Here is a 26,027-nt window from a genome sequence, read left to right as displayed (position 1 = left end):
CTTGTACCACCTGCTACGGCATCAGACTCGTCGTCGTCGCTCCTTCATCTCTTCTCTTACGGTGGATGATGGGCGACAGCTTATTGCACAGGAGGAAATGGTTCGTGCTCTTCATCAGTATTACACTAGTCTATATTCTGCCGATGATTCTGGTGAGTCTCTTTCGGATGATGTCTTTGGGGATCTAACTGCGACGATCGCGCCTGACGCGAACGGCGAATTTCTCCGGGAGTTCCAGGTAGATGATGTTTTCGATTTTATTGCTCGCTCTCCGTCCAGTAAATCGCCGGGTCCAGACGGCCTGCCTAAAGAATTTTATCTCCGTTTTTGGCCTCTTTTGGGTGACATTTTTACGCAGATTTTAAATGAGGTTGTCAGGGGGATGGATGTGCCTGCCGATTTTAAAGTAGGGAAAATTGTTTTAATCCCGAAGTCCTCTGGTCGTTTATCTGCTGCCAATCTTCGTCCGCTCACATTGCTGAATTTTGACTATAAGACAGCTGCTAGAGCGCTCAATAGCCGGCTGTCTTCTCTGCTTCGGGGTGTGATTGGTGCACATCAATGTTGTTTTCATGATAGATCTATTCTGACACCAGTAGCCGAATATCGGGATGTTGTCTCGGTTGCGGCGGTTACAAACGTACATTGTGCCTTTGCCTTCCTTGATTTTTATAAGGCTTTTGATCACGTCAGTCATGTGTTTTTAGATCGTGTTTTAGGTACAATAGGTTTTAACGCTTCATCACGTGGTGTTCTTGGCAATTTGTATAGGGGAATAACAGCTCGGGTGTCAGTCAATGGGCAGCTGACGCCGCCCATTGCTATCCGCCGCGGAGTGCCTCAGGGTAGTCCGCTCTCTATGTCTTTATTCGTGTTGTCCCTGGAACCGCTGCTTCGGACTATTGCTCTCAAGCTTCAGGGTATGTCCCTCTCTGGTGGGAAGCTCTCTGTTAAGGCATATGCGGATGATGTCGTTGTTCTCCTCCGTCAACGTGATGATATCCCGTTGTTGAAAGGGGCAGTTGATGCATACTGTCGTGTCTCTGGAAAAAAAAAAAAAAAAAAAAAAAAAAGGGGCAGAGCACTGGTCTTGTAAACCAGGGGTCGTGAGTTCTATTCTCACAGGGGGCAGCACAATTTTAAATGGGCCAATGTAATGCTTTGAACCGAAAATTTCAAAATAGCGTGTCTTTTCGGGCCTGAGCCAAGATCACAGATGACGATAGACGAAAGACGGCAGCACCCGTCAGTCATCGCTGTGGACCTCAGTGGTAGCGAATTGTTGTGGCAGAGTAAATCTTTGTACGCATTTTCAGGACTCTGAAATGTATTTTTCTCGAGGGCTGTAGCGATCGCAAAGAGGTGTAAGCTGTAGCAGCCTCCTTAGCTCAGGGGCAGAGCACTGGTCTTGTAAACCAGGGGTCGTGAGTTCGATTCTCACAGGGGGCAGCACAATTTTAAATGGGCCAATGTAATGCTTTGAACCGAAAATTTCAAAATAGCGTGTCTTTTCGGGCCTGAGCCAAGATCACAGATGACGATAGACGAAAGACGGCAGCACCCGTCAGTCATCGCTGTGGACCTCAGTGGTAGCGAATTGTTGTGGCAGAGTAAATCTTTGTACGCATTTTCAGGACTCTGAAATGTATTTTTCTCGAGGGCTGTAGCGATCGCAAAGAGGTGTAAGCTGTAGCAGCCTCCTTAGCTCAGGGGCAGAGCACTGGTCTTGTAAACCAGGGGTCGTGAGTTCGATTCTCACAGGGGGCAGCACAATTTTAAATGGGCCAATGTAATGCTTTGAACCGAAAATTTCAAAATAGCGTGTCTTTTCGGGCCTGAGCCAAGATCACAGATGACGATAGACGAAAGACGGCAGCACCCGTCAGTCATCGCTGTGGACCTCAGTGGTAGCGAATTGTTGTGGCAGAGTAAATCTTTGTACGCATTTTCAGGACTCTGAAATGTGTTTTTCTCGAGGGCTGTAGCGATCGCAAAGCGATGTAAGCTGTAGCAGCCTCCTTAGCTCAGGGGCACAGTCCCGCTTTAGACGCCGTGCAGTGTGGACGTGCCTAGTCTTCCGCTCCGCCGTAGCGTTACGTATAGTGGACTATCGTTTTTGTTTACGTGTTGTGTTGCAACTTCTGTGAGTGTTTCTCCGTCGTTGTTTCGTACCTTGTGTTACTTTCTGTCCTTATTTCAGTGTTTTTTGTGTAGCGGTTTCGACCGCATATTTTGAAAATGTCGTCCCAGGTTATTCCTCGTCAGGCTACAGTTAGTTTTGCTTTTGACAAGTCAACCCGCCATGTGCAACCTAGTTCTCTTGAGATTCATGATTGGTTGGTAGATACCTTTGGTGTTCATTCGGATCAGGTGCACACTGCTTATTTTGATACCGAACTGTATGTTTTCTTTGTTAAGTTTATGGACCCACTTCAGGTTGATAAAATTCTTTCTAAATATGGTCATCAAGTTCTCTTTCGGCATCGGGATGATTCTGTAAGTACCGTGCTGCTTTCCAATGCTTCCATCACGTATACCAATGTTCGTGTTTACAACCTTCCACCGGAGGTGGATAATGTCTATCTTAAGGAGGGTCTACAGAAGTATGGTGATGTAAAGAGCATTCGCCTTGAACGCTGGTCAAGCCAACATCGCCTGCAATGTTACAGTGGTATTCGTTCAGTCGAAATGCACGTTAAGCAGAATATTCCATCTCACCTGCAGATCGGTGGATATCGTGTCCATGTAACATATAGTGGTCAGGTGGGCACCTGTTTTTTGTGCAATGAAAGTGGTCACGTGCGTACCGACTGTCCGCGGAGAGTTTTTGTTTTAAAAAATTCTCTCGAACAGCGTCGCAAGTTAACGGTCGCTGACCTCGTTGCAGGTGGTTCTGCTCTTGGTGTAGCACAGTCCAGTGGTAGTAGCGCCCCTCCACAGGTTTTGCGCACCCCTCATACAGAATTTCCTCCTTTGCGTGCTAAATCTGATGTTGTTCCGTCTGTCCCTCAGGTGGGTGTGCCACTTTTGAATAATAAGAGGCGTCGCCCACACGATGGAAATAGTACGGATGAGGATCTCCCTGAGATGCCCCAGTCCGAGCGACCGGCATCCTCCGAGCCACTGTGTACTGTAGCTGCTCCCTGCCCTCCTGAGGTAGCGGTTCCGGTGGCGGCTGCTGGCGCCCCTCCGGCCTCCGACGCAGCTTCTCTCGAGTCGGGTCGTCGGTCGGGCCTGTTGGCGCCGTCTTCCGAACCGACTTCGATGTCACAACAAGTGGAGCCGCGACAACTTCCTGCTTCGCTGCCCCATACCTCTGCCAGCGGAGCTGCTCCGCTTCCTTCCAACTCTGCGGCCTCGGACCTTCCTGCTCACGTTTCGCCTCCGTGCAGTCCATGTTTGCCGGAAGCTAGTGCAGGTGTTGACCATTCCGTTTTGTCGGATGTTTCCCCCGCGACCCCGGATCCCGCATGTGCACCGGCGCGGGTGGTGTCGGATACAGAACTTGACCCTCCTACGTCACCGGCGGCTGAAGTTTCCTTGCCCGTCAGCCGACGCAAGTTACGCGTTCAGCCGAACGTTAATGCTGTTCGTAAAAAACCGAAACGTAAGGGATCCGCGGAACGGGGTAGCAGTCCCCCTCCCTCGGATGCCTCTGTCACCCCTGCTATGGACTGTGACGCTGGTGCGTCGGTGTAGGTGATTTGTTTTCTCGCTTTTCTCTCTATGATTCAAGCATACACCTTTCTTACCTTAAATGTTAACCGTATTGAGTCCGACGTTCGCATTGCCTCTTTGCGGCAGTTTATTTACGACGCCTGTGCGGACGTAGTGTTTTTGCAGGAAGTGTTGTTTTCTGATCTCTCTCTACCTGGATTTCAAACTGTTTTTAATGTCGCGCCGGAATATTCAACAGGAACTGCTCTTTTCTTTCGAGAGGGCATTCCTATTACTGACATTGAATTCCTTGACTCTGGCCGTGGGATTGGTTGTCGTCTTTTTGATCTCCGCCTCGTTGTTTTGTATGCCCCCTCTGGTTCGGGTCACACTGTGGCTCGATCGCGCTTTTATAAAGAAGAGCTTATTTATCTTTTGCGCCAGAGTCCTCGGAGTCTCCTGCTCGGAGGCGATTTTAATTGTGTTTTACGCCCTGCAGACCAGTCCCCCAATTTTAATTATTGCCGTGATTTACATGACTTAGTTCGTACGATGCATCTGCGTGATGTTTGGGAACACAAATATCCAACCCTGGTGAAATATACGTTTTTTACCGCGTCCTCATGCAGTAGACTCGACAGATTCTATTTATCTGATATTTTATGTGATAAAATTCTTTCTGTCGATGTTATTCCTACTAGTTTTTCTGACCATTGTGCTTTTACTGCAACTGTAAATCTTAGTCGCCAACCTGCAAAACTTTATCGTTCCCAGTGGATGTTAAATGTTTCCCACCTTGCCGACAGTGCTATGGATGATGTTATAAGTGGCGTGTGGGAGCGATGTCTTCGCTCTGTCCCGCGATACCCCTCCTTGCTGGTTTGGTGGACTGCGTTTGCCAAGCCCAAGATTCGTCAGACTTTGATTTTCTACTGTGCTGCTAGGACGCGTGATTTTAAGAACACGTATGAATATTACTACTCTGTCCTGCGTGAACTATATGACGCGGCGGGTACCTCTCCACTGCGGATCCCTGATGTTCGTCGTATTAAAGCCAAGCTCTTGAGCCTTAAACGACGACAGATGGATGGTCTGCGAGTTAAGTCGAAACCTCACTCTCTTGTTGAAGGTGAACTGACATCCTTGTACCACCTGCTACGGCATCAGACTCGTCGTCGTCGCTCCTTCATCTCTTCTCTTACGGTGGATGATGGGCGACAGCTTATTGCACAGGAGGAAATGGTTCGTGCTCTTCATCAGTATTACACTAGTCTATATTCTGCCGATGATTCTGGTGAGTCTCTTTCGGATGATGTCTTTGGGGATCTAACTGCGACGATCGCGCCTGACGCGAACGGCGAATTTCTCCGGGAGTTCCAGGTAGATGATGTTTTCGATTTTATTGCTCGCTCTCCGTCCAGTAAATCGCCGGGTCCAGACGGCCTGCCTAAAGAATTTTATCTCCGTTTTTGGCCTCTTTTGGGTGACATTTTTACGCAGATTTTAAAAGAGATTGTCAGGGGGATGGATGTGCCTGCCGATTTTAAAGTAGGGAAAATTGTTTTAATCCCGAAGTCCTCTGGTCGTTTATCTGCTGCCAATCTTCGTCCGCTCACATTGCTGAATTTTGACTATAAGACAGCTGCTAGAGCGCTCAATAGCCGGTTGTCTTCTCTGCTTCGGGGTGTGATTGGTGCACATCAATGTTGTTTTCATGATAGATCTATTCTGACACCAGTAGCCGAATATCGGGATGTTGTCTCGGTTGCGGCGGTTACAAACGTACATTGTGCCTTTGCCTTCCTTGATTTTTATAAGGCTTTTGATCACGTCAGTCATGTGTTTTTAGATCGTGTTTTAGGTACAATAGGTTTTAACGCTTCATCACGTGGTGTTCTTGGCAATTTGTATAGGGGAATAACAGCTCGGGTGTCAGTCAATGGGCAGCTGACGCCGCCCATTGCTATCCGCCGCGGAGTGCCTCAGGGTAGTCCGCTCTCTATGTCTTTATTCGTGTTGTCCCTGGAACCGCTGCTTCGGACTATTGCTCTCAAGCTTCAGGGTATGTCCCTCTCTGGTGGGAAGCTCTCTGTTAAGGCATATGCGGATGATGTCGTTGTTCTCCTCCGTCAACGTGATGATATCCCGTTGTTGAAAGGGGCAGTTGATGCATACTGTCGTGTCTCTGGAAAAAAAAAAAAAAAAAAAAAAAAAGGGGCAGAGCACTGGTCTTGTAAACCAGGGGTCGTGAGTTCTATTCTCACAGGGGGCAGCACAATTTTAAATGGGCCAATGTAATGCTTTGAACCGAAAATTTCAAAATAGCGTGTCTTTTCGGGCCTGAGCCAAGATCACAGATGACGATAGACGAAAGACGGCAGCACCCGTCAGTCATCGCTGTGGACCTCAGTGGTAGCGAATTGTTGTGGCAGAGTAAATCTTTGTACGCATTTTCAGGACTCTGAAATGTATTTTTCTCGAGGGCTGTAGCGATCGCAAAGAGGTGTAAGCTGTAGCAGCCTCCTTAGCTCAGGGGCAGAGCACTGGTCTTGTAAACCAGGGGTCGTGAGTTCGATTCTCACAGGGGGCAGCACAATTTTAAATGGGCCAATGTAATGCTTTGAACCGAAAATTTCAAAATAGCGTGTCTTTTCGGGCCTGAGCCAAGATCACAGATGACGATAGACGAAAGACGGCAGCACCCGTCAGTCATCGCTGTGGACCTCAGTGGTAGCGAATTGTTGTGGCAGAGTAAATCTTTGTACGCATTTTCAGGACTCTGAAATGTATTTTTCTCGAGGGCTGTAGCGATCGCAAAGAGGTGTAAGCTGTAGCAGCCTCCTTAGCTCAGGGGCAGAGCACTGGTCTTGTAAACCAGGGGTCGTGAGTTCGATTCTCACAGGGGGCAGCACAATTTTAAATGGGCCAATGTAATGCTTTGAACCGAAAATTTCAAAATAGCGTGTCTTTTCGGGCCTGAGCCAAGATCACAGATGACGATAGACGAAAGACGGCAGCACCCGTCAGTCATCGCTGTGGACCTCAGTGGTAGCGAATTGTTGTGGCAGAGTAAATCTTTGTACGCATTTTCAGGACTCTGAAATGTGTTTTTCTCGAGGGCTGTAGCGATCGCAAAGCGATGTAAGCTGTAGCAGCCTCCTTAGCTCAGGGGCACAGTCCCGCTTTAGACGCCGTGCAGTGTGGACGTGCCTAGTCTTCCGCTCCGCCGTAGCGTTACGTATAGTGGACTATCGTTTTTGTTTACGTGTTGTGTTGCAACTTCTGTGAGTGTTTCTCCGTCGTTGTTTCGTACCTTGTGTTACTTTCTGTCCTTATTTCAGTGTTTTTTGTGTAGCGGTTTCGACCGCATATTTTGAAAATGTCGTCCCAGGTTATTCCTCGTCAGGCTACAGTTAGTTTTGCTTTTGACAAGTCAACCCGCCATGTGCAACCTAGTTCTCTTGAGATTCATGATTGGTTGGTAGATACCTTTGGTGTTCATTCGGATCAGGTGCACACTGCTTATTTTGATACCGAACTGTATGTTTTCTTTGTTAAGTTTATGGACCCACTTCAGGTTGATAAAATTCTTTCTAAATATGGTCATCAAGTTCTCTTTCGGCATCGGGATGATTCTGTAAGTACCGTGCTGCTTTCCAATGCTTCCATCACGTATACCAATGTTCGTGTTTACAACCTTCCACCGGAGGTGGATAATGTCTATCTTAAGGAGGGTCTACAGAAGTATGGTGATGTAAAGAGCATTCGCCTTGAACGCTGGTCAAGCCAACATCGCCTGCAATGTTACAGTGGTATTCGTTCAGTCGAAATGCACGTTAAGCAGAATATTCCATCTCACCTGCAGATCGGTGGATATCGTGTCCATGTAACATATAGTGGTCAGGTGGGCACCTGTTTTTTGTGCAATGAAAGTGGTCACGTGCGTACCGACTGTCCGCGGAGAGTTTTTGTTTTAAAAAATTCTCTCGAACAGCGTCGCAAGTTAACGGTCGCTGACCTCGTTGCAGGTGGTTCTGCTCTTGGTGTAGCACAGTCCAGTGGTAGTAGCGCCCCGCCACAGGTTTTGCGCACCCCTGATACAGAATTTCCTCCTTTGCGTGCTAAATCTGATGTTGTTCCGTCTGTCCCTCAGGTAGGTGTGCCACTTTTGAATAATAAGAGGCGTCGCCCACACGATGGAAATAGTACGGATGAGGATCTCCCTGAGATGCCCCAGTCCGAGCGACCGGCATCCTCCGAGCCACTGTGTACTGTAGCTGCTCCCTGCCCTCCTGAGGTAGCGGTTCCGGTGGCGGCTGCTGGCGCCCCTCCGGCCTCCGACGCAGCTTCTCTCGAGTCGGGTCGTCGGTCGGGCCTGTTGGCGCCGTCTTCCGAACCGACTTCGATGTCACAACAAGTGGAGCCGCGACAACTTCCTGCTTCGCTGCCCCATACCTCTGCCAGCGGAGCTGCTCCGCTTCCTTCCAACTCTGCGGCCTCGGACCTTCCTGCTCACGTTTCGCCTCCGTGCAGTCCATGTTTGCCGGAAGCTAGTGCAGGTGTTGACCATTCCGTTTTGTCGGATGTTTCCCCCGCGACCCCGGATCCCGCATGTGGACCGGCGCGGGTGGTGTCGGATACAGAACTTGACCCTCCTACGTCACCGGCGGCTGAAGTTTCCCTGCCCGTCAGCCGACGCAAGTTACGCGTTCAGCCGAACGTTAATGCTGTTCGTAAAAAACCGAAACGTAAGGGATCCGCGGAACGGGGTAGCAGTCCCCCTCCCTCGGATGCCTCCGTCACCCCTGCTATGGACTGTGACGCTGGTGCGTCGGTGTAGGTGATTTGTTTTCTCGCTTTTCTCTCTATGGTTCAAGCATACACCTTTCTTACCTTAAATGTTAACCGTATTGAGTCCGACGTTCGCATTGCCTCTTTGCGGCAGTTTATTTACGACGCCTGTGCGGACGTAGTGTTTTTGCAGGAAGTGTTGTTTTCTGATCTCTCTCTACCTGGATTTCAAACTGTTTTTAATGTCGCGCTGGAATATTCAACAGGAACTGCTCTTTTCTTTCGAGAGGGCATTCCTATTACTGACATTGAATTCCTTGACTCTGGCCGTGGGATTGGTTGTCGTCTTTTTGATCTCCGCCTCGTTGTTTTGTATGCCCCCTCTGGTTCGGGTCACACTGTGGCTCGATCGCGCTTTTATAAAGAAGAGCTTATTTATCTTTTGCGCCAGAGTCCTCGGAGTCTCCTGCTCGGAGGCGATTTTAATTGTGTTTTACGCCCTGCAGACCAGTCCCCCAATTTTAATTATTGCCGTGATTTACATGACTTAGTTCGTACGATGCATCTGCGTGATGTTTGGGAACACAAATATCCAACCCTGGTGAAATATACGTTTTTTACCGCGTCCTCATGCAGTAGACTCGACAGATTCTATTTATCTGATATTTTATGTGATAAAATTCTTTCTGTCGATGTTATTCCTACTAGTTTTTCTGACCATTGTGCTTTTACTGCAACTGTAAATCTTAGTCGCCAACCTGCAAAACTTTATCGTTCCCAGTGGATGTTAAATGTTTCCCACCTTGCCGACAGTGCTATGGATGATGTTATAAGTGGCGTGTGGGAGCGATGTCTTCGCTCTGTCCCGCGATACCCCTCCTTGCTGGTTTGGTGGACTGCGTTTGCCAAGCCCAAGATTCGTCAGACTTTGATTTTCTACTGTGCTGCTAGGACGCGTGATTTTAAGAACACGTATGAATATTACTACTCTGTCCTGCGTGAACTATATGACGCGGCGGGTACCTCTCCACTGCGGATCCATGATGTTCGTCGTATTAAAGCCAAGCTCTTGAGCCTTAAACGACGACAGATGGATGGTCTGCGAGTTAAGTCGAAACCTCACTCTCTTGTTGAAGGTGAACTGACATCCTTGTACCACCTGCTACGGCATCAGACTCGTTGTCGTCGCTCCTTCATCTCTTCTCTTACGGTGGATGATGGGCGACAGCTTAGTGCACAGGAGGAAATGGTTCGTGCTCTTCATCAGTATTACACTAGTCTCTATTCTGCCGATGATTCTGGTGAGTCTCTTTCGGATGATGTCTTTGGGGATCTAACTGCGACGATCGCGCCTGACGCGAACGGCGAATTTCTCCGGGAGTTCCAGGTAGATGATGTTTTCGATTTTATTGCTCGCTCTCCGTCCAGTAAATCGCCGGGTCCAGACGGCCTGCCTAAAGAATTTTATCTCCGTTTTTGGCCTCTTTTGGGTGGCATTTTTACGCAGATTTTAAATGAGATTGTCAGAGGGATGGATGTGCCTGCCGATTTTAAAGTAGGGAAAATTGTTTTAATTCCGAAGTCCTCTGGTCGTTTATCTGCTGCCAATCTTCGTCCGCTCACATTGCTGAATTTTGACTATAAGACAGCTGCTAGAGCGCTCAATAGCCGGCTGTCTTCTCTGCTTCGGGGTGTGATTGGTGCACATCAATGTTGTTTTCATGATAGATCTATTCTGACACCAGTAGCCGAATATCGGGATGTTGTCTCGGTTGCGGCGGTTACAAACGTACATTGTGCTTTTGCCTTCCTTGATTTTTATAAGGCTTTTGATCACGTCAGTCATGTGTTTTTAGATCGTGTTTTAGGTACAATAGGTTTTAACGCTTCATCACGTGGTGTTCTTGGCAATTTGTACAGGGGAATAACAGCTCGGGTGTCTGTCAATGGGCAGCTGACGCCGCCCATTGCTATCCGCCGCGGAGTGCCTCAGGGTAGTCCGCTCTCTATGTCTTTATTCGTTTTGTCCCTGGAACCGCTGCTTCGGACTATTGCTCTCAAGCTTCAGGGTATGTCCCTCTCTGGTGGGAAGCTCTCGGTTAAGGCATATGCGGATGATGTCGTTGTTCTCCTCCGTCAACGAGATGATATCCCGTTGTTGAAAGGGGCAGTTGATGCATACTGTCGTGTCTCTGGAGCGCGTCTCAATCAGGGTAAATGTAAGTTCCTTGATATTCGAGGATTTCGCGATGCTGACGTCCCTTGGGCCACTTTTGTCGATCGCCATACGTCCTTGGGGATTATCATTGATCGGTGTCCTCTAAAAATGGCGGCTCTCAATTGGAAATCTGTCACCGAGAAGATACAGGGGGCTCTGATGGTCCATGAGCAGCGCTCTGCTACCATTTTGCAAAAAGTCCGAATTTTAGACACCTACGTCCTATGTAAAGCTTATTATGTTGCTCAGCTGTTCCCACTTCCCATGATGGTGGCGAAAAGGTTGCGCCAATTGTCTAGCAGGTTTATATGGAAGGGCCATCTACTCAAGTTACGTTACGAGGTAATGACGAAACCGCGTCTCTCCGGAGGCTTGGGCCTCTCTGACATTACTCGCAAGGCGTCTGCTTTGTACGTCCGCCGAACGACTCTAATTGTTACGCAAGAAGTGACTTCAATTACATCCAGGCTTTTTACTGTTGTGTGTCCGGCGAGCCTTGCTCCACCTGTCGATGTCGGACGCCTAAATTTTAAGTTGAAACACATTCGGGAATTTTACATTGCGGTGAGTTACCTCGGTGACGTCTTCTTGCGGCGACCGGTGCCAACGACCAAGAGCTTGATTGCCCGCTGGTAGGGGCTGGCCAGTCCCAATCCAATAGAACTGGCGTCTCCATCCGTGTCCTGGAGGAACGTCTGGAAGAACGTTAGTCTGCCGATCCACTCTATGGCCGTGGCGTCCACGTGGTATAGGGTAATAAATAATTTGGTTCCCACCAATGTACGACTGCACCGTATTGGTCTTTCTGACACGGACACCTGTACTCGGTGTGGTCTCCTGGATACCCTTGAACATCGATTCACCTGCTGTGGGCACCTTGCTAATTGGCGTTGGCTAAGGAAACAACTTGCTTTTGTCACTAGGTCTGCTGAAGCCGCTTATACTATTGACATCATCGTCCGGCCCGATTCTTCCTTTTTTCCGCGGACGAAGCTCCATACCGTCATGTGGTTGATTGGCCATTTCGTACATTTTGTCAACAGTTGTCATGAAGAGGATGGACACCTAGCGTTTCGGCAGTACATGCTTACTGCTTACTGGCAGCGCTTGCGATTGCCAGGCCTCCGAGATGATTTTGCCAATATGCTTAGCCTGACATTTGAAAGAGAGGGTGTTGGCTAAGGTCACCTGTGTGAGCCATTTTCTTTTATACTGTTTCTGAATTTGCCGCCTTTATGTATGTTTCTTCTCTACACCAGGACTGAAGTTTTCGTGTTTTAACCTTTATTTCAGTAAGCAGTCTACATTATATAGTCATGTTTTAGGATTTTAATTTCAGTACTGTACTTCTTTTGAAGTGGCTGTGTGGTGGATATTCTTTAATATTTTTTTCAATAGATATATTCGTTCGAGTGGTAGAGTGTCTGCTTCAAAAAAAAAAAAAAAAAAAAAAGGGGTATGATTCCTGCTTCGGGTGCAGGAGGTCCTAAAAAAAAAAAAAAAAAAAAAAAAAGGGGGTATGATTCCTGCTAAAAAAAAATATATAAAAAAAAAAAAAAAAAAAAAAAGGGGCAGAGCACTGGTCTTGTAAACCAGGGGTCGTGAGTTCGATTCTCACAGGGGGCAGCACAATTTTAAATGGGCCAATGTAATGCTTTGAACCGAAAATTTCAAAATAGCGTGTCTTTTCGGGCCTGAGCCAAGATCACAGATGACGATAGACGAAAGACGGCAGCACCCGTCAGTCATCGCTGTGGACCTCAGTGGTAGCGAATTGTTGTGGCAGAGTAAATCTTTGTACGCATTTTCAGGACTCTGAAATGTATTTTTCTCGAGGGCTGTAGCGATCGCAAAGAGGTGTAAGCTGTAACAGCCTCCTTAGCTCAGGGGCAGAGCACTGGTCTTGTAAACCAGGGGTCGTGAGTTCGATTCTCACAGGGGGCAGCACAATTTTAAATGGGCCAATGTAATGCTTTGAACCGAAAATTTCAAAATAGCGTGTCTTTTCGGGCCTGAGCCAAGATCACAGATGACGATAGACGAAAGACGGCAGCACCCGTCAGTCATCGCTGTGGACCTCAGTGGTAGCGAATTGTTGTGGCAGAGTAAATCTTTGTACGCATTTTCAGGACTCTGAAATGTATTTTTCTCGAGGGCTGTAGCGATCGCAAAGAGGTGTAGGCTGTAGCAGCCTCCTTAGCCCAGGGGCAGAGCACTGGTCTTGTAAACCAGGGGTCGTGAGTTCGATTCTCACAGGGGGCAGCACAATTTTAAATGGGCCAATGTAATGCTTTGAACCGAAAATTTCAAAATAGCGTGTCTTTTCGGGCCTGAGCCAAGATCACAGATGACGATAGACGAAAGGCGGCAGCACCCGTCAGTCATCGCTGTGGACCTCAGTGGTAGCGAATTGTTGTGGCAGAGTAAATCTTTGTACGCATTTTCAGGACTCTGAAATGTATTTTTCTCGAGGGCTGTAGCGATCGCAAAGAGCAGTAAGCTGTAACAGCCTCCTTAGCTCAGGGGCAGAGCACTGGTCTTGTAAACCAGGGGTCGTGAGTTCGATTCTCACAGGGAGCAGCACAATTTTAAATGGGCCAATGTAATGCTTTGAACCGAAAATTTCAAAATAGCGTGTCTTTTCGGGCCTGAGCCAAGATCACAGATGACGATAGACGAAAGACGGCAGCACCCGTCAGTCATCGCTGTGGACCTCAGTGGTAGCGAATTGTTGTGGCAGAGTAAATCTTTGTGCGCATTTTCAGGACTCTGAAATGTATTTTTCTCGAGGGCTGTAGCGATCGCAAAGAGGTGTAAGCTGTAGCAGCCTCCTTAGCTCAGGGGCAGAGCACTGGTCTTGTAAACCAGGGGTCGTGAGCTCGATTCTCACAGGGGGCAGCACAATTTTAAATGGGCCAATGTAATGCCTTGAACCGAAAATTTCAAAATAGCGTGTCTTTTCGGGCCTGAGCCAAGATCACAGATGACGATAGACGAAAGACGGCAGCACCCGTCAGTCATCGCTGTGGACCTCAGTGGTAGCGAATTGTTGTGGCAGAGTAAATCTTTGTACGCATTTTCAGGACTCTGAAATGTATTTTTCTCGAGGGCTGTAGCGATCGCAAAGAGGTGTAAGCTGTAGCAGCCTCCTTAGCTCAGGGGCAGAGCACTGGTCTTGTAAACCAGGGGTTGTGAGTTCGATTCTCACAGGGGGCAGCACAATTTTAAATGGGCCAATGTAATGCTTTGAACCGAAAATTTCAAAATAGCGTGTCTTTTCGGGCCTGAGCCAAGATCACAGATGACGATAGACGAAAGACGGCAGCACCCGTCAGTCATCGCTGTGGACCTCAGTGGTAGCGAATTGTTGTGGCAGAGTAAATCTTTGTACGCATTTTCAGGACTCTGTAATGTATTTTTCTCGAGGGCTGTAGCGATCGCAAAGAGGTGTAAGCTGTAGCAGCCTCCTTAGCTCATGGGCAGAGCACTGGTCTCGTAAACCAGGGGTCGTGAGTTCGATTCTCACAGGGGGCAGCACAATTTTAAATGGGCCAATGTAATGCTTTGAACCGAAAATTTCAAAATAGCGTGTCTTTTCGGGCCTGAGCCAAGATCACAGATGACGATAGACGAAAGACGGCAGCACCCGTCAGTCATCGCTGTGGACCTCAGTGGTAGCGAATTGTTGTGGCAGAGTAAATCTTTGCACGCATTTTCAGGACTCTGAAATGTATTTTTCTCGAGGGCTGTAGCGATCGCAAAGAGGTGTAAGCTGTAGCAGCCTCCTTAGCTCAGGGGCAGAGCACTGGTCTTGTAAACCAGGGGTCGTGAATTCGATTCTCACAGGGGGCAGCACAATTTTAAATGGGCCAATGTAATGCTTTGAACCGAAAATTTCAAAATAGCGTGTCTTTTCGGGCCTGAGCCAAGATCACAGATGACGATAGACGAAAGACGGCAGCACCCGTCAGTCATCGCTGTGGACCTCAGTGGTAGCGAATTGTTGTGGCAGAGTAAATCTTTGTACGCATTTTCAGGACTCTGAAATGTATTTTTCTCGAGGGCTGTAGCGATCGCAAAGAGGTGTAAGCTGTAGCAGCCTCCTTAGCTCAGGGGCAGAGCACTGGTCTTGTAAACCAGGGATCGTGAGTTCGATTCTCACAGGGGGCAGCACAATTTTATATGGGCCAATGTAATGCTTTGAACCGAAAATTTCAAAATAGCGTGTCTTTTCGGGCCTGAGCCAAGATCACAGATGACGATAGACGAAAGACGGCAGCACCCGTCAGTCATCGCTGTGGACCTCAGTGGTAGCGAATTGTTGTGGCAGAGTAAATCTTTGTACGCATTTTCAGGACTCTGAAATGTATTTTTCTCGAGGGCTGTAGCGATCGCAAAGAGGTGTAAGCTGTAGCAGCCTCCTTAGCTCAGGGGCAGAGCACTGGTCTTTTAAACCAGGGGTCGTGAGTTCGATTCTCACAGGGGGCAGCACAATTTTAAATGGGCCAATGTAATGCTTTGAACCGAAAATTTCAAAATAGCTTGTCTTTTCGGGCCTGAGCCAAGATCACAGATGACGATAGACGAAAGACGGCAGCACCCGTCAGTCATCGCTGTGGACCTCAGTGGTAGCGAATTGTTGTGGCAGAGTAAATCTTTGTACGCATTTTCAGGACTCTGAAATGTATTTTTCTCGAGGGCTGTAGCGATTGCAAAGAGGTGTAAGCTGTAGCAGCCTCCTTAGCTCAGGGGCGTTCCGCTTGAGACGCGACAGCGATCGGACGTGCTGTGTATTCGATCCGCCGTTTCCCTCGGGTTGTGACTATTTACCTTCTGTGTGTGACGTTTCTTTGTCTTCTTTTCTTCGTTGTTTCGTCGTCTTAGTGTTTGTGTTGTGTCTTGTGTTGCCTAGCGGCTTTTGCCGCATTAATTAAGTGTTATGGCTTCCCGGTTGTTTCCGCGGAAGTGTACTCTCAGTTTTCAGTTTAACAAGGCCACCAGGAATGTTCAACCAACTTCGTTGGAAATTCACGAATGGATTGTGGATACGATTGGCATTACATCGGACCAGGTACATACGGCGTATTTTGACACAGAACTTTACTGCTTTTTTGTGAAATTGTTGAACCCGGTTTTGCTAGATAAGATTTTACTTAAACATGGTGAGCAAGTGTCGTTCCGTCATAGAGATGGTTCTGTTAGCAGTGTTACTGTTTCAAATGCGGAAATTACGTATACCACAGTTCGGGTTTATAATTTACCCCCTGAAGTTGAAAACAGTTATCTCAAGGAAGCTTTGCTTGGTTATGGTACCGTTCGATCAATTCGACATGAACGTTGGTCTGCACAACATAAGCTACAATGTTATAATGGTATCAGATCGGTTGAAATGCATATTAAGTCGAATATACCGTCCCATCTGGTTGTATGTGGTTATCGTGTTCATCTTACTTATGAGGGGCAAGTTGGTACGTGTTTTCTATGTAATGAAAATGGTCATGTTCGTGCTAATTGCCCTAAGCGGGTGTTTGTGCTTAAAAATGGGCTAGCACAACGCCGCAAATTAACGGTTGCCGATCTTGTGCCAGCAGCTTCCTCCACTGTCTCGTGTCAGCCTCCTGCAGTAGATTGTTCACAACGGGTGACACCTTCCTCTGATGCAGGTTTTCCCCCGTTACCCACTCGCCCAGATGTATCGGCTGCTTCTACACCGATCCCGTCTGTTTCCAATAACAAACGCCGTCGTGCTAGTGATACCGGTAGCACTGATGACGAAGCTGCTGTTTCGCAGCCGGTTAGCGAATCTGACGAGAGAATTCCGGAATCTCCCTTGCTTGTTTTGGATTCTGTTCCCACTGTGTCTCCTGCTTTGCCTGATGACGTCAAACCTGGTGCCACGCTGTCGGCGCAAGAGCCCCAACATTCGGTCGAGGTGGTGTTGACATCCCTCCCGACACAGGCATCACAACATGTTGACGACACTTCGGTGCAGACAGCTGTTTGTCGGAAAATCGCTTCTAGAACTGCGCGCTCCGCTTCAGCGGATTCCAAACCTATCTCTCCACCTCCTACACTTCCAATACCTACACCTTCTGATGCCGGTGCCGATGTTCCTGATGCAGTTTTCCCCTTGCTTGCTCCTTCTTCAGATTCCTCTCGCCCTGCTAATCCTTCGGATGCCTTGGTTGACGTGCCTGATCTCGAACCCCCCACTCCACCTGCTCTTGACTCTGGTGTGCATCAGATACGCCGTCGGGTGAAAGTGCCCCCCAATCTTCACGCGGTGCGGAAAAAACACAAGCATGCAAAGGATGACTCTGATTCCGTTGATTCCGGGCAATCACCCTCTGCCATGTCTGATGTTGATGATCTGGATGTAGTTGCTTCTAATGTGGTGTAATTAGGGTTCATTTTCCCTTTTGTTTTGTTGATGTTGCAGGCGTACACGTTTATTACCTTAAATATAAATAGCATTCAATCTGCTCTGAAGTTAGCGTCTCTGCAGCAGTTCATTTATGACTCTGCAGCTGATGTTGTTTTCCTGCAGGAAGTCTCCGTTGCACACCTGTTTGTTCCTGGCTTTCGCACTATTATAAATTTTGCGCCTGAGTTTTCCACAGGTACTGCCTTACTAATTCGTGACGGTATCCCCGTTACCGAAATTGAGCTCTTAGACTCGGGAAGGGGTATTGGTTGTCGGTTATTTGACACAACCTTGGTTAATATTTACGCCCCCTCTGGTTCCAGCAAACGGCAGGAAAGGTCTCGTTTTTATAAAGAGGATCTGATTTATCTTTTACGCAAAAATCCTGCGACTTTGATATTGGGGGGTGATTTTAATTGTGTATTACAAGCTAAGGACCAATCCCCTCATTTTAATTATTGTTTCGAGCTACATTCTCTTGTACGTCAACTACGACTACGCGATGCGTGGGAGGTTAAACACCCCACTTTAGTTAAATTTACATTTTTTACTGCCACGTCAAGTAGTCGCCTGGACCGATTGTATATTTCTGATCCCCTTAGTGTTTCTGTTTTAAATGTAGATGTAATTCCAGCCAGTTTTACGGATCATTGTGCCCTTGCGGTTATAATTAATTTGGAACGTCAGCCTCTTAAACTTTATCGGCCACTGTGGAAATTAAATGTCTCCTTGCTCGATGACCCTGACATCGAACCTCTAATACAGACGGCGTGGGACATGTGTTTACGTTCTCTGCGATACTATCCGTCTAAGCTTCACTGGTGGATCCACTGTGCGAAGCCAAAACTACGTCGCACTTTAATGTCCTACAGTTATAATAGAGCGCGAGATCTGAAACTGACTTTTGAGTATTATTATTCGGTGCTTCGCGAACTTTATGATACTCCTCGAATGACATGTGCCCACCTTTCTGAGGTTCGGAAAATTAAAGCCAAGCTCCTTAGTATTAAACGGCTTCAGATGGAAGGATTGAAGATTAAATCTAAGCCGCCGTCCACCTTAGCACATGAAATGACTTCCATGTACCATCTGTTTCGTCACCACAAGAACCGTCGACGTGTATTGATTGACGGCCTTATGGCAGCTGATGGTCGCCGGCTTACCTTACAGAATCAAATAACCCATGAACTTACCTGCTACTATGAGACCTTATATGCTGTGGCTGATTCTGATCCGCTTGATGTTGACGAGATTTCAACTGCTATCCCATCAGTTTTAACAGAGGACCATAATATGGAATTTTTAGCTCCTTTTACTGCAGACGAAATTTCAGCTTTCATTGCTTGTTCACCATCTCACAAATCTCCTGGTCCGGATGGCCTTCCTAAGGAGTTTTTTGTTCGCTTTTGGACTATTATAGGGCCGGTTTTTACGGATATAGTAAATGAAATTTTGAATGGTGGCACAATTCCAGCCGAATTCAAGAGAGGTACGGTTGTCCTGATACCGAAATCTGCTGGTTTGAAGACAGCTAGTGACTTTCGTCCTTTAACCCTTTTAAATTTTGATTATAAGACGGCTGCTAGGGCTGTTAATGCACGTCTATCCCTCTTGCTTACACCTGTGATAACTCCTTGTCAAAGCTGCTTTCCGGGGCGCTCCATCTTGACGCCTCTGGCGGGGTATCGTGATATTGTGTCGATTGTCGCTGTCACCAATATTTCCTGTGCGCTTTTATTTGTTGATTTTAGTAAGGCTTTTGATCGTGTGTCCCATTCGTTTTTAGAGCTTCTGCTGCGCCGACTCGGTTTTAATGAAAAGGCGCTGCTGGTTCTTAAGAATATGACGACTGGCATTTCTGCTAAGATTGACATTAATGGACAGCTGACGAAGGTCATTGATATTAAACGTGGCGTCCCGCAAGGTAGCCCTTTATCCATGACCCTTTATGCTCTCTCCCTTCAACCACTCCTCACACGTCTCAACTCGACACTTCGTGGTCTTACGATCTCTGGGGTTACCCAGACAGCAACAGCTTATGCTGATGATTTGGTTGTTTTACTTCGTTCCTCCGCAGAAGTGCCGCCGTTGAAAATGGAACTGGATAAATTTTCTGCGGCCTCAGGTTCTCGTATCAACCCCCGTAAAAGCAAACTCCTGAATTTGCGGGGCTTTGAACATGTGGTTGTTCCGTGGGTTACAGCTGTTGAACATCATACACATTTAGGTATCTATCTTGAACGGTGTCCTCTTCGTATGGCTGCGAAAAATTGGCAAGTGGCCATTTCCAAGCTTCAAGGTGTTTTATTCGAACACTCATGGCGTTCGATACCGATACTGCAAAAAAAGCATGTATTAGACACTTATGTTTTATTTAAAGTATATTACGTTGCTCAGTTGTTTCCGCTTCCCAGAATGCAGGGTGCAAAAATGGTCCAGCTTATTAACAGATATATTTGGCGGGGGCACATTTTTAAATTACGTTGTGATGTTCTTACGAAGCCGCGACTTGAGGGCGGCTTGTCGTTCACCGATGTCCGTGTCAAGGCTGCTGCCCTTTATGTTAAGCGCACCCTCCATCTTTTATTTTCTGAGTCCCCGACTGTTACTTCGCGATTATTCCATGTCGTTCGTCCTGCGAGCTTGTCACCGCCTATTAACGTAGGGCCTCTAAATGCGAAGCTACGGCATGTTCGGGACTTCTACATTGAGATTAGTTATCTGGATCTCCACTTACAACGTAGTCCTGTTTTTACTACGCGAACACTGCTTGACAAATGGCACAGGTCTTCTTCTTCCATCCCGATTGTTTTACAATACCCCCGTTTTAATTGGCGTCACATATGGACGAATATTAGCTTACCCGTTCATTCCGCAGCTGTTGCCTCCCTATGGTATAAGGTAGTTAATCAGCTGATTCCTACGAACGAACGACTTCATCGTATAGGTTTAAGTGTCACTCCGCTTTGTCAAACGTGTGGTTGTATTGATACACTCCCACACCGATTTACCTGCGCTGACCGTCTTCGCATGTGGTACTGGCTGCGCCGACAATTGGCGTTACTCACCAGAAGCTCGGAATCAGCTTTTACAACTGATATTCTCTGCTGGCCGGACACGGTTTTTTATCCCCGGACAAAGAACAACACCATTATGTGGCTTCTTGGCCGTTACATTTTTGCAGTGGTTGATGGTGATGGTATTTCCGATTTTATTTCGTTTACTGGTTACATGCTTCATGAGTACTGGACGCAACAATCTTTCCCACATCTTAAGAGGGACTTTGCGAATATGCTCAGTATTGTTTTCGAAAAGCAGGGGATTGGTTAAGTTTCCACTTCTATTGCTCGCTCCTGCGCCAGTTGCATTAATGGCGCCGGTATAGGGGGATACTGATCTCACTTCATGATAGGGGAGACATTCACGCTAGCTCTTAGTTACTTTGCCTTCCTGCCAAGCTTTCACCTGTTTAGTTAGACAACGCATAAATAAGCCCCGTGTCCACATATCAGTATCATGCGACTCCGAACCAAAGACAATTACTACGTACTGGTGCCACTGTGCTTCAGTGCAGGGAGGAGGAGACGTCATGGCCAGGCCTCGGGATTCGACCCCTGCCCAACGCGCCTCCACCGAGCTGCACTGGGTCATTAAAATGGTTTAACACAAAGACAAAAAAAAAAAAAGGGGTATGATTCCTGCTTTGGGTGCAGGAGGTCCCGGGTTCACATCCCGAAAGTAAAAAAAAAAAAAAAAAAAAAGTGGCTAGGATACCTGGCTTTCACCCAGGAGGCCCGGGTTCGATTCCCGGTACCGGAACGGAAGTTTAAAAAAAAAAAAAAAAAAAAAAAATGGATAAGGCATCGGTCTCCTAAACCGGGGATTGTGGGTTCGAGTCCCACCTTAAAAAAAAAAAAATTAAAAAAAAAAAAAAAAAAAAAAAAAAAAAAGGGGCAGAGCACTGGTCTTGTAAACCAGGGGTCGTGAGTTCGATTCTCACAGGGGGCAGCACAATTTTAAATGGGCCAATGTAATGCTTTGAACCGAAAATTTGAAAATAGCGTGTCTTTTCGGGCCTGAGCCAAGATCACAGATGACGATAGACGAAAGACGGCAGCACCCGTCAGTCATCGCTGTGGACCTCAGTGGTAGCGAATTGTTGTGGCAGAGTAAATCTTTGTACGCATTTTCAGGACTCTGAAATGTATTTTTCTCGAGGGCTGTAGCGATCGCAAAGAGGTGTAAGCTGTAGCAGCCTCCTTAGCTCATGGGCAGAGCACTGGTCTTGTAAACCAGGGGTCGTGAGTTCGATTCTCACAGGGGGCAGCACAATTTTAAATGGGCCAATGTAATGCTTTGAACCGAAAATTTCAAAATAGCGTGTCTTTTCGGGCCTGAGCCAAGATCACAGATGACGATAGACGAAAGACGGCAGCACCCGTCAGTCATCGCTGTGGACCTCAGTGGTAGCGAATTGTTGTGGCAGAGTAAATCTTTGTACGCATTTTCAGGACTCTGAAATGTATTTTTCTCGAGGGCTGTAGCGATCGCAAAGAGGTGTAAGCTGTAGCAGCCTCCTTAGCTCAGGGGTTAAGTTCCGCTTGCGACGCGACAGCGATCGGACGTGCTGTGTATTCGATCCGCCGTTTCCCTCGGGTTGTGACTATTTACCTTCTGTGTGTGACGTTTCTTTGTCTTCTTTTCTTCGTTGTTTCGTCGACTTAGTGTTTGTGTTGTGTCTTGTGTTGCCTAGCGGCTTTTGCCGCATTAATTAAGTGTTATGGCTTCCCGGTTGTTTCCGCGGAAGTGTACTCTCAGTTTTCAGTTTAACAAGGCCACCAGGAATGTTCAACCAACTTCGTTGGAAATTCACGAATGGATTGTGGATACGATTGGCATTACATCGGACCAGGTACATACGGCGTATTTTGACACAGAACTTTACTGCTTTTTTGTGAAATTGTTGAACCCGGTTTTGCTAGATAAGATTTTACTTAAACATGGTGAGCAAGTGTCGTTCCGTCATAGAGATGGTTCTGTTAGCAGTGTTACTGTTTCAAATGCTGAAATTACGTATACCACAGTTCGGGTTTATAATTTACCCCCTGAAGTTGAAAACAGTTACCTCAAGGAAGCTTTGCTTGGTTATGGTACCGTTCGGTCAATTCGAAATGAACGTTGGTCTGCACAACATAAGCTGCAATGTTATAATGGTGTCAGATCGGTTGAAATGCATATTAAGTCGAACATACCGTCCCATCTGGTTGTATGTGGTTATCGTGTTCATCTTACTTATGAGGGGCAAGTTGGTACGTGTTTTCTATGTAATGAAACTGGTCATGTTCGTGCTAATTGCCCTAAGCGGGTGTTTGTGCTTAAAAATGGGCTAGCACAACGCCGCAAATTAACGGTTGCCGATCTTGTGCCAGCAGCTTCCTCCACTGTCTCGTGTCAGCCTCCTGCAGTAGATTCTTCACAACGGGTGACACCTTCCTCTGATGCAGGTTTTCCCCCGTTACCCACTCGCCCAGATGTATCGGCTGCTTCTACACCGATCCCGTCTGTTTCCAATAACAAACGCCGTCGTGCTAGTGATACCGGTAGCACTGATGACGAAGCTGCTGTTTCGCAGCCGGTTTGCGGATCTGACGAGAGACTTCCGGAATCTCCCATGCTTGTTTTGGATTCTGTTCCCACTGTGTCTCCTGCTTTGCCTGATGACGTCAAACTTGCTGCCACGCCGTCGGCGCAAGAGCCCCAACATTCGGTCGAGGTGGTGTTGACATCCCCCCCGACACAGGCATCACAACATGTTGACGACACTTCGGTGCAGACAGCTGTTTGTCGGAAAATCGCTTCTAGAACCGCGCGCTCCGCTTCAGCGGATTCCAACCCTATCTCTCCACCTCCTACACTTCCAATACCTACACCTTCTGATGCCGGTGCCGATGTTCCTGATGCAGTTTTCCCCTTGCTTGCTCCTTCTTCTGATTCCTCTCGCCCTGCTAATCCTTCGGATGCCTTGGTTGACGTGCCTGATCTCGAACCCCCCACTCCACCTGCTCTTGAATCTGGTGTGCATCAGATACGCCGTCGGGTGAAAGTGCCCCCCAATCTTCACGCGGTGCGGAAAAAACACAAGCATGCAAAGGATGACTCTGATTCCGTTGATTCCGGGCAATCACCCTCTGCCATGTCTGATGTTGATGATCTGGATGTCGTTGCTTCTAATGTGGTGTAATTAGGGTTCATTTTCCCTTTTGTTTTGTTGATGTTGCAGGCGTACACGTTTATTACCTTAAATATAAATAGCATTCAATCTGCTCTGAAGTTAGCGTCTCTGCAGCAGTTCATTTATGACTCTGCAGCTGATGTTGTTTTCCTGCAGGAAGTCTCCGTTGCACACCTGTTTGTTCCTGGCTTTCGCACTATTATAAATTTTGCGCCTGAGTTTTCCACAGGTACTGCCTTACTAATTCGTGACGGTATCCCCGTTACCGAAATTGAGCTCTTAGACTCGGGAAGGGGTATTGGTTGTCGGTTATTTGACACAACCTTGGTTAATATTTACGCCCCCTCTGGTTCCAGCAAACGGCAGGAAAGGTCTCGTTTTTATAAAGAGGATCTGATTTATCTTTTACGCAAAAATCCTGCGACTTTGATATTGGGGGGTGATTTTAATTGTGTACTACAAGCTAAGGACCAATCGCCTCATTTTAATTATTGTTTCGAGCTACATTCTCTTGTACGTCAACTACGACTACGCGATGCGTGGGAGGTTAAACACCCCACTTTAGTTAAATTTACATTTTTTACTGCCACGTCAAGTAGTCGACTGGACCGATTGTATATTTCTGATCCCCTTAGTGTTTCTGTTTTAAATGTAGATGTTATTCCAGCCAGTTTTACGGATCATTGTGCCCTTGCGGTTATAATTAATTTGGAGCGTCAGCCTCTTAAACTTTATCGGCCGCTGTGGAAATTAAATGTCTCCTTGCTCGATGACCCTGACATCGAACCTCTAATACAGACGGCGTGGGACATGTGTTTACGTTCTCTGCGATACTATCCGTCTAAGCTTCACTGGTGGATCCACTGTGCGAAGCCAAAACTACGTCGCACTTTAATGTCCTACAGTTATAATAGAGCGCGAGATCTGAAACTGACTTTTGAGTATTATTATTCGGTGCTTCGCGAACTTTATGATACTTCTCGGATGACAGGTGCCCACCTTTCTGAGATTCGGAAAATTAAAGCCAAGCTCCTTAGTATTAAACGGCTTCAGATGGAAGGATTGAAGATTAAATCTAAAACGCCGTCCACCTTAGCACATGAAATGACTTCCATGTACCACCTGTTTCGTCACCACAAGAACCGTCGACGTGTATTGATTGACGGCCTTATGGCAGCTGATGGTTGCCGGCTTACCTTACAGAATCAAATAACCCATGAACTTACCTGCTACTATGAGACCTTATATGCTGTGGCTGATTCTGATCCGCTTGATGTTGACGAGATTTTAACTGCTATCCCATCAGTTTTAACAGAGGACCATAATGTGGAATTTTTAGCTCCTTTTACTGCAGACGAAATTTCAGCTTTCATTGCTTGTTCACCATCTCACAAATCTCCTGGTCCGGATGGCCTTCCTAAGGAATTTTTTGTTCGCTTTTGGACTATTATAGGGCCTGTTTTTACGGATATTGTAAATGAAATCTTGAATGGTGGCACAATTCCAGCCGATTTCAAGAGAGGTACGGTTGTCCTGATACCAAAATCTGCTGGTTTGAAGATAGCTAGTGACTTTCGTCCTTTAACCCTTTTAAATTTTGATTATAAGACGGCTGCTAGGGCTGTTAATGCACGTCTATCCCTCTTGCTTACACCTGTGATACCTCCTTGTCAAAGCTGCTTTCCAGGGCGCTCCATATTGACTCCTCTGGCGGGGTATCGTGATGTCGTGTCGATTGTCGCTGTCACCAATATTTCCTGTGCGCTTTTATTTGTTGATTTTAGTAAGGCTTTTGATCGTGTGTCCCATTCGTTTTTAGAGCTTCTGCTGCGCCGACTCGGTTTTAATGAAAAGGCCCTGCTGGTACTTAAGAATATGACGACTGGTATTTCTGCTAAGATTGACATTAATGGCCAGCTAACGAAGGTCATTGATATTAAACGTGGCGTCCCGCAAGGTAGCCCTTTATCCATGACCCTTTATGTTCTCTCCCTTCAACCACTCCTCTCTCGTCTCAACTCGACACTTCGTGGTCTTACGATTTCTGGGGTTACCCTGACAGCAACAGCTTATGCTGATGATTTGGTTGTTTTGCTTCGTTCCGCCGCAGAAGTGCCGCAGTTGAAAATGGAACTAGATAAATTTTCTGCGGCCTCCGGCTCTCGTCTCAACCCCCGTAAAAGCAAACTTCTGAATTTGCGGGGCTTTGAAAATGTGGTTGTTCCGTGGGTTACGGCTGTTGAACACCATACACATTTAGGCATCTATCTTGAACGGTGTCCTCTTCGTATGGCTGCAAAAAATTGGCAAGTGGCCATTTCCAAGCTTCAAGGTGTTTTATTCGAACACTCATGGCGTTCGATACCGCTACTGCAAAAAAAGCGTGTATTAGACACTTATGTTTTATGTAAAGTATTTTACGTTGCTCAGTTGTTTCCGCTTCCAAGAATGCAGGGTGCAAAAATGATCCAGCTTATCAACAGATATATTTGGCGGGGGCACATTTTTAAATTACGTTGTGATGTTCTTACGAAGCCGCGTCTTGCGGGCGGCTTGTCGTTCACCGATGTCCGTGTCAAGGCTGCGGCCCTTTATGTTAAGCGCACCCTCCATCTTTTATTTTCTGAGTCCCCGACTGTTACTTCGCGATTATTCCATGTCGTTCGTCCTGCGAGCTTGTCACCGCCTATTAACGTAGGGCCTCT

At 47.1% G+C, this 26,027-nt stretch overlaps 14 non-coding genes across 14 annotated transcripts; all 14 read left to right on the top strand.

The window, feature by feature from the left end:
- Nucleotides 1–1,377: 1,377 nt before the first annotated feature.
- Trnat-ugu lies at nt 1,378–1,449 on the top strand. Its single transcript has one exon. It is a non-coding gene; the product is annotated as a tRNA-Thr (tRNA).
- A 246-nt stretch (nt 1,450–1,695) lies between these two features.
- On the top strand, nt 1,696–1,767 carry Trnat-ugu. The gene has a single exon. It is a non-coding gene; the product is annotated as a tRNA-Thr (tRNA).
- Nucleotides 1,768–6,175: 4,408 nt separating this feature from the next.
- Nucleotides 6,176–6,247, top strand: Trnat-ugu. Its single transcript has one exon. It is a non-coding gene; the product is annotated as a tRNA-Thr (tRNA).
- Nucleotides 6,248–6,493: 246 nt separating this feature from the next.
- On the top strand, nt 6,494–6,565 carry Trnat-ugu. Its single transcript has one exon. It is a non-coding gene; the product is annotated as a tRNA-Thr (tRNA).
- Nucleotides 6,566–12,538: 5,973 nt separating this feature from the next.
- Nucleotides 12,539–12,610, top strand: Trnat-ugu. Its single transcript has one exon. It is a non-coding gene; the product is annotated as a tRNA-Thr (tRNA).
- A 246-nt stretch (nt 12,611–12,856) lies between these two features.
- On the top strand, nt 12,857–12,928 carry Trnat-ugu. The gene has a single exon. It is a non-coding gene; the product is annotated as a tRNA-Thr (tRNA).
- A 246-nt stretch (nt 12,929–13,174) lies between these two features.
- Nucleotides 13,175–13,246, top strand: Trnat-ugu. The gene has a single exon. It is a non-coding gene; the product is annotated as a tRNA-Thr (tRNA).
- Nucleotides 13,247–13,492: 246 nt separating this feature from the next.
- Trnat-ugu lies at nt 13,493–13,564 on the top strand. The gene has a single exon. It is a non-coding gene; the product is annotated as a tRNA-Thr (tRNA).
- Nucleotides 13,565–13,810: 246 nt separating this feature from the next.
- Nucleotides 13,811–13,882, top strand: Trnat-ugu. The gene has a single exon. It is a non-coding gene; the product is annotated as a tRNA-Thr (tRNA).
- A 246-nt stretch (nt 13,883–14,128) lies between these two features.
- Nucleotides 14,129–14,200, top strand: Trnat-cgu. The gene has a single exon. It is a non-coding gene; the product is annotated as a tRNA-Thr (tRNA).
- A 246-nt stretch (nt 14,201–14,446) lies between these two features.
- Nucleotides 14,447–14,518, top strand: Trnat-ugu. Its single transcript has one exon. It is a non-coding gene; the product is annotated as a tRNA-Thr (tRNA).
- Nucleotides 14,519–14,764: 246 nt separating this feature from the next.
- Nucleotides 14,765–14,836, top strand: Trnat-ugu. Its single transcript has one exon. It is a non-coding gene; the product is annotated as a tRNA-Thr (tRNA).
- Nucleotides 14,837–15,082: 246 nt separating this feature from the next.
- Nucleotides 15,083–15,154, top strand: Trnak-uuu. The gene has a single exon. It is a non-coding gene; the product is annotated as a tRNA-Lys (tRNA).
- A 6,190-nt stretch (nt 15,155–21,344) lies between these two features.
- Nucleotides 21,345–21,416, top strand: Trnat-ugu. The gene has a single exon. It is a non-coding gene; the product is annotated as a tRNA-Thr (tRNA).
- Nucleotides 21,417–26,027: the final 4,611 nt, after the last annotated feature.

The sequence above is a fragment of the Schistocerca piceifrons genome, chromosome 1 (assembly GCF_021461385.2).
Source record: "Schistocerca piceifrons isolate TAMUIC-IGC-003096 chromosome 1, iqSchPice1.1, whole genome shotgun sequence".
NCBI classification, from domain to species: domain Eukaryota; kingdom Metazoa; phylum Arthropoda; class Insecta; order Orthoptera; family Acrididae; genus Schistocerca; species Schistocerca piceifrons.
The sequence above is the reverse complement of the archived record's forward strand: the minus strand, read 5'-3'. Positions and strand labels throughout refer to the sequence as shown.